The following is a 7,531-nucleotide window of genomic DNA, read 5'->3' as shown; positions in this document are numbered from 1 at the left end:
CATGATCCCGGGGTCCTGGGATGGAGCCTGCTTCTCCCTTTGCCTAGGTCTCTCATGAATAGATTTTTTAAAAATCTTTTAAAAAAGAAAGAAAGATGGGATGCCTGGGTGGCTCAGTGGTTTAGCGCCTGCCTTCAGTCCAGGGCCTGATCCTGGAGTCCCAGAATCAAGTCCCACGTCGGACTCCCTGCACGGAGCCTGCTCCTCCCTCTGCCTGTGTCTCTGCCTCTCTCTCTCTGTCTCTGAAGAATAAATAAAATCTTTTGAAAGAAAAGAAAGAAAGAAAGAAAGAAAGAAAGAAAGAAAGAAAGAAAGAAAGAAAGAAAGAAGAAAGAAAAAGAAAAGCAGAATCACAGGCATCACTCCAGCTCTACAGAATCAGAACCCAGGGGATTCCTATACATGTCAGAGAATAGGAAGCACAACTTTATAATTCAGCTCAAAAACCACATCTTCCAGGAAATCTGACACATACCCACCAAGTGTTCTTCCAAACTAATACTGGGCAGCACGACTACTTCACTTATAACCTTTCACAATTTAGGGCTCCTGAACCCAGCCCTGGGCTGCAGCAGAAATGCCTCTTTCTATTCTTGCCCCCACCTCCCCAAGTCCTCAAACAGCAAGTGTACAGTTCACTGCTTAATATCCAATGTGTCCTTCACAAGGTAGGAAGAGCAATGGCCTGGGAGCCAGAGGCTAGTTCTCACAAGTGGCTGTGCCACTAACTGCTAATGTCAACTTGGGCTGTGCTAATGTCACCTTTTGCCTCTTTGAACCTCGAATTCTTGGCCTATAAAGAACGAATAGTAAAACTTGCCTAGTCTACTTCACTCCTTCCATAAGGTATTTCTACTGAGTCACAACTATGCCTGGGTGTGATGTGCACATGCACAAACACACATGTGCTCACACACACACATTCACATTCACAGCCACTTGCTCTCTGTGCTGTTCATCAGACCAAATAAAACCTAGCAAAGCCCCTGTCTTTCCATGCCACCCTAATGGTGCTCATGCACATCCAAGCAGATGCTCTCAAGGGCACCAACACCAACCAAAAGAAAGGCAAACACTAGGTTCTTTTTAGGTCATGTTTCATAGTCATGGTCCAGTTTCTAACCATGGTGATGAAGCATGATTACATTGGTGAATTTGAAATCCTTGTTGGTAACAGCTGGGAAAATATTTGTGAGCCTCACAGGAGGTGAAGCAAGTGTGGAGCTCCAGTTGTGATGTGCAACTCAAAGATCTAGAAGGATGGTAGGACAATCTGCTCCTGTCCCTTCAGTTTGGTTTTACTATACTGATGATCTCAGCTGGCATTATGGATTAAAACACACAGAAGGAAAAATCCTGGGATTATTTTTCTAGGGGTGTAATACATACAAATAAAAGGTCTCAGTGGACAAGAGAGATTGAGAGAGAGCGAGAGCTAGAGAGAGCGCAAAGCCCTTGGTCAGCTGTCTGCCAGCTGCTGCTGAGTCCCAGCCAGAACGCTGGGTGAGGAGGAACTCAATCCCTTGGCATCCACAAGAGTGTCTAGACAGGAGATTGTCCTGGGGCAGGCCAGGCCTCCGGTACATGTGGAATTCTCACTGAGGAGCATCCTGGAGCCATTATCATACACAGAGAGACACTGGCCATCCAGGGAGCCCAACCCAGCAGAACCCCAGGCTTGCTTCAGCAGAAGAGAAAGGGACTATGGGCCCTTGATTCAGGGTGCTCACATAGGACATCTCTGGTGTCTTTATCTCTTACCAGCCGAGTGGAGAGCTAGAGGATGCTATAAACTGATACAGAGCCAGAGAACACAGGTTTTACTTTTGGAATGGTTAGAATTCTAAGGCAGTGGGGCGCCTGGGTAGCACAGTTGGTTAAGTGACTCTTGATTTTGGTATAGGTCATGATCCTGAAGTTGAGAGATTAAGGCCCCTCCCCTCTGTGCTCAGCCATGGCATCTGCTTGAGATTCTCTCTCTCCCTCTGCCTCTTTCCCTCCCTCTACTCCAACTCTCTCAAAATGAAGAAATAAAATCTTAAAAAAAAAAAAAAAAGAACACTTAGGCAGAGATGAGATTTGAAACTGGTCTATTCTCTCCTCTCCCCCCGCCAGGCCCCCATTTTGTTAGCAACAATGATTTATAACACATCTACTATGTGCCATGCATAGCATCAGGCATTTATGTTATTTTAGTTTACACACTCTTCTAACAAAGTTAGAAATGAGGCCCAGGAGCGCACGTGAGTTTTAGAACCTAAAACAGAACTTGGAGTTTCCAATTTCCAACTCCATATCACTCACGCCTTGGCTTTTCCCAAAGGGTTCTCAGTAGGATGCCAGTCAGGAAGGAGCTTCTGCAGTCAAGTGAATTTGGGACTGTTTGCATTTTGTGTCCCTTTCGGTTTCAAGATGCTTTAGCTGAACAACACAGAACAGCCCCTGGCCTCAACAATGAAGAAAGATACTCAAGGGTTAATCCCACAGTTTAACAGCATCAGGGATTGAGACCAGCTTCTCTGAGGTGTTCTCAGCTTTTCACGCATCCAGTATGACTGCAGCAGTTCCAAGCTCCTGTCTGTACACAATGGTGTCCAAAGACAGGAAGAGGCAAGTGCCCGTATTGTCTTTGTTTTAAAAGTGAGGAAAACCTTCCTAGAAATTCCCAAGTCTGATTTGCCTTACATCCATGGGCAGGGCTGCATCTCATGCCCACACCTAGAGTGATCATTGTCAAGGGTGGTGGGTCAGATTAACTACCATGCCTCCCAGCACAGGGAGGAGCCCGTGAAACACAGGTATGTAATCAAATAAAATCCAAGTTATCAGGCAGCCCGGGTGGCTCAGAGGTTTAGCGCCACCTTCAGCCCTGGAGACCCAGGATAGAGTCCCATGTTGGGCTCCCTGAGTGGAGCCTGCTTCTCCCTCTGCCTGTGTCTCTGCGTGTCTCTCTCTCTCTCTCTCTCTCTCTCTCTCTCTGTGTGTCTCATGAATAAATAAAATCTTAAAAAAATATATCCAGGTTATCTGAGCAAAAAAGTGGAGCAGAGAATGGTATTGAGGGGGAAACCCACAGGGTTTTCTGCACGCCTCTTAAAGATCGACATTGTTCATTAGTACGCTGAAGGCTCTGCATAGTAAAGAGACCCATTTTACTTCTTTGAACGCCATTGTTTCCCAAAGTATGTTTTCCTTCGAGTTCTTATTAACTTCCTGCAGGCACACTGAGAAAAACTAGATCCCCCCAGGCTGCTTGTCCCCAAGACAGGACTGTCCTGAGAGCTTTTGAGCACAGCCCGGGAGCTGCACAGAGCTCTATACAAACACAGAACAATGAGAATAGCTCAGTAATTTGAAGGAGAGTTTTCTTTGGCTCAATTAACAGGCAATAAAAGGAGTTTTCTTTTTTTTCTGCAGACTCATTTTCTTTTTGGCCATTCGAAATTAATAGGTCTGAGACATTACTTTTAGTTGAATTTCTTTCCACTAACCTTGCCACCAGGGAGGGAGAAAATGATGGCTTTTAATAACGATGACGAGAGAGGGCTTGATGGTTAGGTCAAACCAGGACTGCGTTTCCTCCGGTTCTGCATGTGCATCAGCATTAGCAAAGCCTGCAAGAATGCTCTCCTGACTCACGGCTTCCCGTGGCCGCTTCTCCAAAGCCGAGGGCTGACCAGAAGCCTGGATGGCAGGCAAGCTGCTCTCACATCACCCTCAGCTCGGCAAACCCCTCCCTTTCCCTCCTCCTGCCTAATCCTCCTGCCTACCCCTCCTCCTTTGTGCTCCTTCCCTTGTTGGATGTTTCTTACTGGTTTACAAAAAGGAAACCATGAGGTCTCTTTGACATTGGTATTTGAATGAAAATAGAATCCCAGCTGTAGTCCTTTGCTTAGGAGGACAGCCAGGCAGGAAGGTCACTCTTTGCATTCAAGATAACTAAGGTTCAGGTTGATTTCACAGGTAAAACCATTGTTCTTTCTCCTCTTCATCCCTGGGTCCTCCTATGCTCTGGCCTGAGTTCCCATTCTCATATGTGTGTTTTGAGAGGCCAAGCCATGCAGGCGGGCATGGCAGGGAAGGACAGGCACCGTCAGCCTTCCTAAGCAGTCCTGCAAGGTGACAAGCGGAGCCCTCTAGGCTAGCATCTGGAGGAGAGACTGGGCAGGTAAGGTACAACTCCCTAGGATGTGGAGAGGAGCTCGGCTCACTCAACCTGGCTTATCCAGACACAGATCCATGCAATCAGATGCCATTTGCAAAGCTGAGGTTCCCAGACCTTGGGCTATAGGCGAGTCTGTGATGGACCCTGCATGGGCTTTTGCTCTTCATCTTGTGGTCTTCCTCTCCACTCTGCTGTACACATCTTCCTACTCTCTGACTTCAACCTCTGCCCAGTTGAACCTTCCCACTCCCTGGGCTCTTCCTTCCTTGATCTCTTTATCAACCATTTCTTTTACCCTATGCTCCTAAAACGTCTCTCATCCATCTGCTTCTCTCCCAGGACCTCTACTAGACTTGAAGTCACTATCACCTCCCACTGGCACTGGTCAGCCACATTTTCACTCCTTCACAGCCCAATCTACTCTCCACGCTGTAGCCAGTGAGACCTAAAATGTTACTCATCTGCTTGAAACCCTTTGGTAGTCTCTGACTGGATGAAGAATAAAATGCAAAGAATAAAATCTTTGCAGGGATGCCCAGATCATCTGGCATTATCTGGCCCGTGCCCCTCCTCTGCTTCCCACCACTCACTGTGATTAGTCATGATGCTGGCCTCCTCTCAGTTCTGAACAGGGTCAGCTTCATAGGCCTGAGACCAGTGCAGCCCCTTTGGGCCTTACACTCAGAAGTGGGGGAAGGAGGGTTATAGTTGGATTTTAATACCCTGTGGTCACCATCTTGAATTTTTTTTTTTAAAGATCTTATTTATTTGAGAAAGAGAGCGAGCACCAGCCAGGGTTGGGGGGGGGGGGGGCCACAGAGGGAGAGGGAGAAACAGGGAGCCTGACGTGAGGCTCAATCCCAGTATCCTGAGATCATGACCTGAGCCAAAGGCAGACGCTTAACCAACTGAGCCAACCAGGCTGCCATCTTGAATTTCTTAATAATTATCTTTGAATTTTTGTTTTGCAAGTGAAGCCTGATGGGTCAATGGAGCAGGCCATTTGCATTAGGCTTAGAGTCTCAACTCATCTGTCATTGTGTTTCCTGCCACCTTCTGCTGCCTGGGGCCCCAGGTCCTCCTGGCCTACCTTTACCTTTTCTCTCCATGTCCTCCCTATGACCACTGCCACCCTCTGCCAGACACATTGCCAGGGGGAGGCCCACATTCTGCTGTCATCCTTTAGCCCTGGCAACAGGCTGGGCAGGGTCGTAGGGAGGGTCAGAGTCGGTACCTGATGTGACACCTTAGGACAGGGCACAGCAGCAACCATCTCCACTGGGGCTGACAGTCCCATGGCACATCTAATCTCTCACCTAATCTAGATCCAGGCAGGTATCATGCATGTCCTAGGACAGAGGCTGCAATCCTTTGAGGATCCCCCCATCTGCTGTAGGTTGAAGCATTAAGCCCCTGGGAGGGGGATATTGACTTTCCCACCACTGGCTGGAGGCCTGCATTTTCCTTTGTACTGGCTGAAGCTAATTATACAGCCATCCCTGATTCTGAGATTCTCTGGGCCTCTGCCCAGTTTGTTCTTCCCATGGTTGGTTCTTTCTCATCCTTCAGGTGTCAGCTCACAGCTCACCTCCTCAGATCCCTCAGCCCTGCTCCTCCTACTCGAGGTAGGTCACACCTGTTATCCCTGCTTTTCCTTCATGTCACTCATTATGATCCATAATAACGTATTTGCTCTACTGTTTATTTTCTGTTGACCCAGGAAGTTAAACTCCATGAGGGCAGATTGCTTGTCTGTCTTGTTCACAATGACACCAATATCACCTAGCACCATCTTTAGTACAACGTCTGGCAAATAGTATATGCTCAACATATATTTATCTAGATGCAGCATGGTGAACATGGTTCTTATTTAAAGCAAATGTGGCCAAAAAAAAATACATGGTGGGTCTACAAGTAAACGTTTGTTATTTTATTCTCCAAACTGTCCCGCATGTTTAAGATGATAACATTTTCAGGAAGTTTTAAAAGAAAAACTAAAGTATTTGGGGGGTGTTTATATACAAATCCTATAGGTATTATTTTCAACTCATGAATTTCCTCTCAATAAGTCTGTGGAGGTCTTTCCACATCAGTTCACATAGACCCATTCATCATTTTTAAATTGTTAAATACTTTCCCAATGTGCTTAGCAGTGGCGCTCCTTATTTAGCTATTTCCTTGTGCCTAGACAACAAGACTATTTAAATTGGCTTTTCGCTGTTGTGAGCAATGCATCCCTGCATGTGTATGAACATTTCTCTAAGCTAGATAGCAGAAAGGGGACCTGCTTGGTTCCGAGGGCTTGCACATGTTTTAATGTATTAGATCCATGCCTTTAAACCACTTGTCTCCTTGGCACAGAGGGACATCGTGGAAGACAAGGTAAGTGAGAAGATGTGTGTGGCTCTGAGCCTGTTGGCTGGTGACCTTCGGTTCCCTTTCCAGACTCACACTTGCTGTTGCCTTTCCCTCTCTAATTCCTTATGGTCAATATGGGGCAGGTCCTGGTAGTAATTTATCTCTAGAAAAAAGAATGACTCTCCCTCACTCCCCCAGTCTTTGTTTCTACTCAGAGTCATTTCCTCTTCTCTGTGGGGTAGGATGGGAACAGGAAAGACTTGAGAAAAGTCCTTTGTTTAAAAATAGTAGAGAATTGGGGTGCCTGGGTGGCTCAGGGTGTGATTCTGGGATCCTGATCGAGTCCCACATCGGGCTCCTTGCAGGAAGCCTGCCTGTGTCTCTGCCTCTCTCTGTGTGTCTCTCATGAATAAATAAATAAAAATCTTAAAAAAAAAAAAAAACAATAGTAGAGAATTGCTGCTTGGCATTTTTCCTGATTTTTATATACTGAAAAATCTGACTCTAGCTCCACTTGAGTTCAAGATTGATGGTGGAAAGGTGTGGAGCCATGCCAGAATCCAGTATGCATTTATCCAAAAAGTCTGCACTGAGCACCTCAGGGGCACAGAATGGGCAATTAGGAGGTCACTGGCCCTAATGCAGAAGTGGGATTCCAGAAGCCCCTCTACTGTATGAATCAATGCCAGGATGGTTAGTGTTATGGATTGAACATTTGTGTTCCCCCCCCCCCCCCCGCCCAATTCATATGTTGAAGCTCTAATCCCCAGTGTGATGGTATTAGGGATGGGGGTCTCTGGGAGGTAAGTAGGGTTAGATGAGGTGATGGGGTTGAGACCTTGGTCCAATGAGATTAGTGCCCTTAGAAGAAGGGACACCAGAGAGTTATCTCTTTCTCTCTCCCTTTCTCTGTGAATATGTGTGTGTGTGTGTGTGTGTGTGTGTGTGTGTGTGTGTGTGTGTGTTTGTACACAAGAAGGCAGCCATCTGCATTCCAGGAAGAGAGGC

The sequence above is a fragment of the Vulpes lagopus genome, chromosome 6 (assembly GCF_018345385.1).
Source record: "Vulpes lagopus strain Blue_001 chromosome 6, ASM1834538v1, whole genome shotgun sequence".
NCBI classification, from domain to species: Eukaryota; Metazoa; Chordata; class Mammalia; order Carnivora; family Canidae; genus Vulpes; species Vulpes lagopus.
This window is presented reverse-complemented; position numbering follows the sequence as displayed.